General features: G+C 36.9%; 1 protein-coding gene across 3 annotated transcripts in view; it reads right to left on the bottom strand.

Moving 5' to 3' along the window:
- Positions 1-6,113, bottom strand: part of C1D (C1D nuclear receptor corepressor) — a 24,913-nt gene extending 18,800 nt beyond the window's left edge. Inside the window, exon 1 of one of the 3 annotated variants that reach the window (XM_012646434.1) lies at positions 6,044-6,113. The gene's annotated coding sequence lies outside the window, so the exon portion shown is untranslated. Of the gene's footprint in view, positions 1-6,003 lie in introns of all 3 variants that reach the window. The other 2 variants (XM_012646435.1, XM_012646436.1) reach the window with 2 other exon arrangements.
- Positions 6,114-8,860: the final 2,747 nt, after the last annotated feature.

The raw sequence follows: 8,860 nt of genomic DNA, 5'->3' as shown, positions 1-8,860 counted from the left end.
AAGAGACACAAATTATTGATAATTCTGTCATCTATAAAATGCATTTATATAAAAAAAAGTCCCTTTCATTTAAGGATGTATACTGAAGTACAGAGGGATAAAATCATATAACATCTTGAATTTGCTTTAAAAAAAAAAAAAAGTAGCCTTCATGGATTAATTAAACTTCGAGAGCAAAGATAAGAACCTATGTACATTATTTCTATAGTGAAATGAGATAGCTAACTCACAAATTAACTTTAGAATACAACTCAGTTCACGTATTGGAGGATACCTAAAGAGAAGGTATAATCTAGAATATTTACTCAGCTCTATTATATCTCGTTTCAGTTCCAAATATAACCGGAGGTGAGGGAGAGGAAGGTTACTACGGGGTGCTTACCACATCTGTGATAGTTGCTGAACAAAACAAGACAGAGCCTGTGGCCTCAAAAGAAATTTATATAACTAACATTTCCAACAAAGGTTGACATTAGAGTTATTTAATTATTTCAAGAATTTCACACGTTTCCTTCTTTAAAAAATCCTAATTTCTGATATCTTTACCTGGTCCTTAAAACTGTATGCATGTAAAAATAAATAGATAAACAGACCAAGTCTAAAGTCAAATGAAAAACAAGGAAAAGATATTTGCAACACAAAGACAGATAAAAAGAGCCTCTACAAATAACCAGAAAAAATACATACAACCCAAAAGAAAAATGGGCAAAGAAAACTAGCAGTTCACAAATAAAGGAATCCAGATGACCAATAAGCACAAAGAAAGCTCCTCAACCTTATTCATAATTAAGGAAACATAAATCACCAAAACAAGATGCCATTTTTCATCTGTCAAACAGGCAAAAATTAAAAAGATTAATAGTACCTAACATGGGCAAAGGTGAGCAGAAACAGCCTCTCATTCACTATTATTTAGAATATAAATTAATTGAGCATTTTTCATAGGATAATTTGGCAGTATGCTTCAAAATTGTACATGTATGTATTCTTTGACCTAGTAATTTTACTTCACAAAGTATATATTTTCATGCAAGATAAATGTTAAAGGACTTCCACTGCAACACTCTTTAAAACAATGAAACTTTAAAACAGAACAACCTGCACGACCATTAATAGGGACTGGTTAAATAATGATACACCCATCCAATAAAATACACTGCAGCAGTGAAAAAGTACGAAACAAAGCTTTAGAGAGATTCCTAAGATATATCGAGAGAACAAAAGTTGAAGAACAGCAGGTATAATATATCCCATTTGTTTTTAAGAAAAAAAGATATATGAGTGTAGAGTCATATTTGTACAGTATATGCATGTAAGTTTCTTAAAGGTTCCAAAAGGAGCTGTTAACTATCGTTACTTCTAAAAAACAAAAAACATGAAGGCGAGACAGCACATTTGCTACACTCTCTGAATGATAATTTTAAAACAATAATGTAACATATTATAATAATACTTTAGTTTATAAATAAAACTCCAATTATCTCAAATTTTGAAATTTACTTTATTCCCAAATATGCCAGATAGAATGTCATTTTCCCCAATTTAGCAGCTACAATCAAACCTATATTCTTAAGCTCTATTATATTCAAAGAACCATATAAAAGTATTCCCTACACCTAAATTTTCTAGCCACCATGAGGCCATTTTCCCCCTATTCTCATGTACAAAAGCCTCTTCTGGCCTTGCTTCCCACATGACCAAGCCTCTCAGTCAGCTGTTTGAAGGATGCTTTTGCAAGTTCTTATCTTTCCTTTGTGCCTACTAGCCAATTTTCAGTCCTAGATAACCATTCTAGCTCCAGGCCTACTGAACATTCCTAAAGAAATTCACAAAAGACATAAATTAATGCTATCCAACCTCAACTGGGTCCTCTCTCGGTTGCTGGACAATTCCTTTTTTTATCCCTGAGTATCTCCCCAGAACATCCTGCACAATGTCATGTAAATGGATAACATTTCCTGAGCATTTACCACATGCCAGACACTAAGGACTCATTTATTCAATAGGTATTTATTTAGCATCTATGACAAGCTGCCCTTATACTTAGAATATAATAGTGAGCCAAAACTTGCCTGCATTGCACTTAGAGTCTACCGTAGACAATAGACATTCATCAAAAATCACGGAAATATAAAATTATGACAATATGGAGAAATACATGGTGCTATGAGACTGCAAACGAATGGGCATGACTTAATCCGAGGGAAGACAGCACACTTCCTTAAGAAAGCACTCTTGATGACAGAGCTGAGTTAAGCAGGCAAAAACAGAAGTAGGGAAAGTTCTCACAACAACTCTATGATTGGGCATTGACAGTAATCTCACTTTATAGATGACACAACAGAGACTTAACATCATAGGACTAATAACTGGTAAAGCTCAGGAAAATGGAATCCAGAGCTAATGGAGGAAAGCATCTCCCCAAATCCCTTCAGTGATTCCTCATCCTTTCAGGACAAAATCCTCTTTTACACCATATAAGGTCCTTCAAAGTCTGGTCCTCTCACCCTTCCAGCCTTAATCCCCATCTTTCCCTTCTTCCCCAACAGCACACTCAACTTCTGTTCTTGTCACTATTTCACATGACTAGAATCCCCACAATTTCCTTAGCAATGTTCAATAGACCTGGAGCTAGAATTACCCAAAATGGAGAAGTGGCTGGTGGATACAGAGGAAAGAGGACTTGCAAAAGCGTCTTTAAAACAGCTAACTGGGAGGTGTGGCTGGGAAGAAAGAGAAGTGAGGTCCTTTTATAGTCCTTTCTCTCTGCTTGGAAAACACCCTCTCCATACCCATCCCCACTTTCTGGGTGTAGTGAGACCTAGCAATCCTTTAAAATTCACATCAAATGTCCCTTCCTCTATAAAGGCTTCCATGTCTTGCAAGCTAAGATAGTCTCTTTTTCCTCTTTGTTCTCAAGGTTCTCTGAATATACTTGTAATATAGTTACCACACTGCTGTGTGTCTGCTTCTCCAGACTTAAAGTTACCACACATCCATCAATAATATTTGTTTATCTTGATAAATCCAAAGCTGTCCATCATTTTACCTGATCCATCAGCTACCTTTGACAAAACTGAATGTAGTACTCCACCCTGAATTCTACACCAGACACAAAATTGTCCTTGTCCCTCACTGCCTGCTCAGTCTCCTTCCATGGTTCTTCCTCACCTTCCTAACCTGTAAATGCTAAAATGCCTGAGGATTCAGGCCTTGTGCTGCTGCTCTTCTGTCTACATTCATTCCTTTAATGATTGCCTCCAGTCTCACAACTTTATATTAACTGCCATGTGAGTTGTATTTAACTCATGCGAGTTTTGAGCCCAGGGCCTCCTGAAGTATGTGTAACTCATATGTCTCTTCAACTTGGGAGCCAAGAGAATTATTTTTTAAGTTGCATATAACTCATGCACAAAAAAACAATAAAAAATACAAAATTTTCATTAAATTAGAAAGGGTCATTTTGTTTTCAAAGTTTTTATTCTATAATATTTTTGTAGTAAAACACTGTGGCTCCAAGGAAAAAAAATGTTTTTCTAGTGTGGCAGATAATGTGTTAAATATCATCTGTTCACCAATAACTTTCAAATGTTTGTTTCCAGCAATGATCACTCTTCCGAACTAAACTGCCTACTCAACATCTCCACTTGGATGACTAACAGAGATTTCAACATGGCCATAACTGAACTCCTAATCTTCCCCTACAAACCTGCCCCTCCCAGTTTTCCGTGTCTCACTTAATGGCAATTCTACTCTTCTAATTGCTCAAGCCCAAAACTTTGACAATTCCCATATTCTCATAACCCACATTCGTTCAATCCATAAGCAAATTCTGTTGGCTTTACCTACAAAATACATCCAAAATTGAACTGCTACTCACCACCTTCACGTCTTTTCATCCAGTTAAGATGCTATCTTTTCATCTGAAGCATTACAACATCTCCCTAATTAGTCTCCTAGTTTTCACCTACCTCACCCTCCAACAAACTATTCTTAACACAGTAGCCAGAGTGATTCCATTAAAACTTAAGTCAGATCATGCCACTCCTCTGTTTAGAATTTTCCACTGGTTATTTACTCACTGGGCAATTCCTTCAAGGCAGGATTCACGTTGCGGCATATTTGGATCTCCACATCACTAACATAATGTCTTGCCGCTTATTATTAAAAGGTACTTAGTAATTATTTGTTAACTGACTAAACCCAATCAAAGTAAACTGACACCTAATTTTGGAAAATCTTAATATCAGATTACAGTTTGGACTTACGGATATTAGGAAGTCACCACATTATATATATATATATATTATATATATATATATAATGCACATATCTCTATACCAAATAGTTATACATAGTTATGAACTAGGCCAGAGAACAAATCCAACATATAATTGATTTCTGGAACTAGAGGGGCATTTGCAGTTGTTGCACCAGAATTCTATTACTGTAATGACTTTTTTACACTGAATTATCTTAGAAAATAATAGTGAAATGTACATACAAGTTCTGAATAAATATTGTTGTCTTGGGCAAACAGTGAGTCCATGTTAGTGTACCTATAATTCTCCTTCAGTCTTACAGTAAAATTCCTGAGTAAATATACTCTTCTACCTTTTCTAATAAAGATATTAATCTCTAAAAACAAATCTATCCCTAAGTCTAATAATAAGAAAGGAAACAAATTTACAAGGAGGCTGCTCAAGATTCAGATGAGTAATTACATCAGTTTAGAATCAATTTACTTCTATTCAATGTAAAATTCAAAGCATTTTCAAAACTATAGCTATAAGCAGCAAAATTACCTTCCAAAACACATGGAACTTGCTTATTGCAATTATCTCATCTCTAAAGTAATGATAACAGTTGTTGTGCAGGTTAAATGAATAGTATAGGTAAAGCTAGTAGGACAGTGTGCACTCAGTATATTAGCTAGTAATATATTATTTTACTAAAGTGAAAATGATCAAATACCCTAATCCAATGTGGACTACTTGGAGTCATACTTGAAGGGTCAACTGTTTGGAAACAGTACCTAAGGTAATACATATAAAGAGCCACTTGAAAATATAAAAACAGTTAAGGAAAAATATCACCTCTGAACTGTGATACACACAACATAGCTATAAGAATGCAGCTATAACATCTTTTGACCCTGAGAATTTTGTTTTGATTATTTAGAAAAACCATTGTTCACACTTTGTCATTATTTTATCTTTCAACAAAACAATGAATTCTATCATTTCCACCAATCACAAACAGTTCTCTGAACTTCAATTGGGTTACCTGTTATTTTCGAACCAAAACTATGTGATTAAGTGTCGCTTCCATTTACTATCAGATAGTACAAACAGGTTAATTAAGTGGATAGCAAACATCTCGGTGGGCCAAACACATCTTTATCAAGCCAAAAGTGAACTGCAGTCAACAAACATGAAGACATTAAAGCTATTTTCGATCTAAAGTTTGAGTCACACAGACCTATCCCGGGCCATTAAAAAAAGGAAAGAAAGAAAAAACTGCGTTCTTGAGATTATCCACTACAATTTCAACTGAAGGTCAAAATTAGCCCACTATCTCAGATGAGCTAATGGGGCAGCGGCAGGCAGTTCGTGATCATGAATGTGAATGATAAACGAGGGTAACACAGGAAAGTTACTCCCCTACCTCTTCCACTTTAGCCTTCCTCCCTAACTAAACAAGGTTTGGAGGTAGCTGAAAATTAATTGTCAAGTCTTTTTTTTTAAATTTCTCTGCCTTCCAAGATTTGAGAGGCGAAGTTAACAAGCGAAGAAAAGAGACACGACCGAGTGAGAAATAAAGAGCCAGGGTAAGCCAAAGCCGGCAAGCAGCCACAGGAGAAGCGAAGTGGGGGACCTGTAACAATGCTGCCCCCAATGCTCCGCTGTGAGAGATCGCATCCCTGGAAGGCTACGCAGCACGACCCCGCGCCTCCCAATCTGCCCGGAGGATGAAAGGGATTCCCAGGAGAAGCGGGCTTACGCAGGAGCACGAGAAAAACTCAAACCACAGCTCTGAATACCTCGCGGCCTTAGACTCCAGTCCCCCAGAAAGCGGTCGGGCGGCGATGACGTCAACGACGCGCCGGCTCTACCCGCGGCGCGAGCGTCGCTCTCCGATGACCTCACTCTGTCATCCCCGCGGCGTCTCACCTTTTCCCTAGGCCCTAAAGGCGAGGCTCCCCTTGACTGCCTCTGGCCAATGTTGTGGAAGTTTGAGGTGACACTCTGGGCACCTTTATCTAGATTTGTACTCGTCCTTCACTCACCCCAAATATGAGTTGAGCGTATCTAACCAGGAGAAAATGTTGGTTACTAAAGCTTTGTTCAAGTTTTTACTTTCGCTAAAGCTTGTTCCAGGACCTTGGTTCTTACCCTTGTCGCCTGAAAATTAGCCTCCTAGAGAGGCTTCCCAGCGTCCGTGGTGAAGGATGGCTTCTTTATTTTTACAGTCCATCGCTAAGTGATACTTTTGTAAAATACAATAAAAATAAATTACTAGGAAAATGAAAAAAACAAAGATGTGTGAAATTCAAGCCCAGATTTTTATTTATTAGCTTCAATAAACGTAAAATTACATTTCTCTATATACAATCAGAACAAACAAAATAGAAAAAAAGAATTACAAGAACTGTACATATTCATTGAAAGTGTAGTATAAGCAATTAAGAGCATTGTTTTACAGTCATAACTTTTTGTTGTTCACAGTCATAATTTAATTAAAAGTTATGCATGAGACAGCAATTACATATATTAAATGCCTATTAAAGCACTTTGAACAAGCACCATGTATGTCAATATTTAAGGTTTTGACAGTAGCAAATGAGCTTGTTTCTGGTTTGTTTTTCTATAATTGGATTAAAGACATTGTTTCTTGTGGAGCAGTGTATAATAGCATGTATTAATATTTCAAACTATTTCTCTGTTTTAACACTAGTGGAGAAACAAGTCTCAGCTACATTGATGGGAATAGAAGAGGAGATTTTAAAACTGTTTCAGCAAGCTAAGGATATTCATTTTTAACTTTTACCTAAAACGAAACAAACTGCCATATTTTCAAAATTCATCTTCAATCCTTCATCACTTGCCAGTTCCAACAACGTATCCTTTAAAGTTATCATTAAATTTAAATTATATTTTGATGAAAGAAATTAATTCCAGATTTTACACGTTATTAGGGTCGAAAATTACCAAACCTTAAAATATCACAGATTGCAATGTAGTCCTGCTGTACATGACTAGTACACAATTTACACAACACAGAACTCACCACATGAGTTCAACAACATCCTAATCTATGTCTTATTCAAGAAAACCAATTCACTGATCACTATTGTTACAGCAATGAACAATTGCTATAAAAGTTTCTAAACTATTATTCTCAATTTCTACACTCATCTCGTGGAGAGGTAATAACAAATAGCTCCTAGACTGACAGTGATCCACAGACCACTTTTTGAGTAGCACTGTCCTAGAGAATTGGGTGCATAACCTTACCACAAAGACTGTAAAGACCAAGGAAAATTGAAACATCATCCAGAATAACTCAGAACTTCGCAGTTTGGCAATGAGGCTTTAAGGCTAATTGTCACACCATGGGTCAATTTGGGTTCTTCAGAAAGCAAACACTGAAATGGAGTTAGGCGTGCAAGAGGTTGAGGTGGGGGTGGTGTGGTCTCTGGAAGGTAAAACAGGATTGGGCAGAGAGACCTGCAGACCATGATGGCTGAACAACCTAGTGGTGAGCTCCAGAGCAAAGCATATCCCTTAGAGAAGACCACATTGGGCAGAAATGGCCAATGTTTTGTCATTGATGGAGACTGCCTAGCAAGAGTGTGGCTTCAGCTTGAGGCAGAGCCTGAAGGTGCTATCAGCTGGAAGTTGTCAGCTAACTGCCCTCCTGGAGCTGAATGGTAAATTCTTTCTTTAAGGGTGATCTAAGGAATGCAGCTCTTTAGCTGCCGTATGCTAAACAACTACACAACAGTAGCACCACAATCCCATGATTTGTGCAACAAATTTTTACTGAGACCCCGTTATGTGTTAGATTCTGTTCTACATGTTGCACATACAGAAGTAAAAAGAAGTCCCTCTCCCTATGGAGCTTACATTCAAAATTTTCACTAGGAATACCTCTGCCTCTTCTTTTTCCTCCTCTTTACTCCACTTTACTTTCCCATTCTTTCCCTTTGCCATTTTTTTCTCCTTAAATTCCTGTACATTTAAATATTTGAATGTTTCTGATGCATGCTTGAATATTGCTCAGCTCCCTAAGAAATAATGGAGAAAAGAAAAGTTAATCAAAGCCTCAGGTCACAGAAGGAAAAAAAAAGCCTTCTACTGACAACATTACAAAACCACTGCATCACACTATTAATATGTCACAGTTTCTGTTACCCCATTTCACAACATCAGAAGGCTGAACTTGCCTCAAAGTGTTAGTGAAAGAATTGATAGATAATGATAAAGTTGGCTTTGGAAATGAAAGGTAAAGGCACTAATCATATACCCAGTACAGATCAGTTCCTTTCCATTTGAATACTTAATAGTACAAAAGATGGTGGGTGATGCCAAACCAACTCTTCAAGGCAAACTAGCTATTTGACCCTAGGCAAGTTATTGAACTTCTCTGATCTTCAGTTTCCTCTTCTGGAAAATAGAAACAATAGCAGTACCTATTTTGTAGGCACTATGGGGGCTAAAGGAGATGATGTATCTAAAAGCTTACCGCGGTGCATGGCACAGAATAAACATTTAATTAACATTAATTATTAGTAACAGTAGCAGTGATACAACATTAGCACTATAAAGGAGGAAATTAGAAAATTCTGATTTTGTTT

This window comes from Propithecus coquereli, unplaced genomic scaffold (assembly GCF_000956105.1).
Source record: "Propithecus coquereli isolate 6110/MARCELLA unplaced genomic scaffold, Pcoq_1.0 Scaffold243, whole genome shotgun sequence".
Lineage (NCBI taxonomy): Eukaryota > Metazoa > Chordata > Mammalia > Primates > Indriidae > Propithecus > Propithecus coquereli.
Note: the sequence above shows the minus strand (reverse complement) of the source record. Positions and strands in the feature narration are given on the sequence as shown.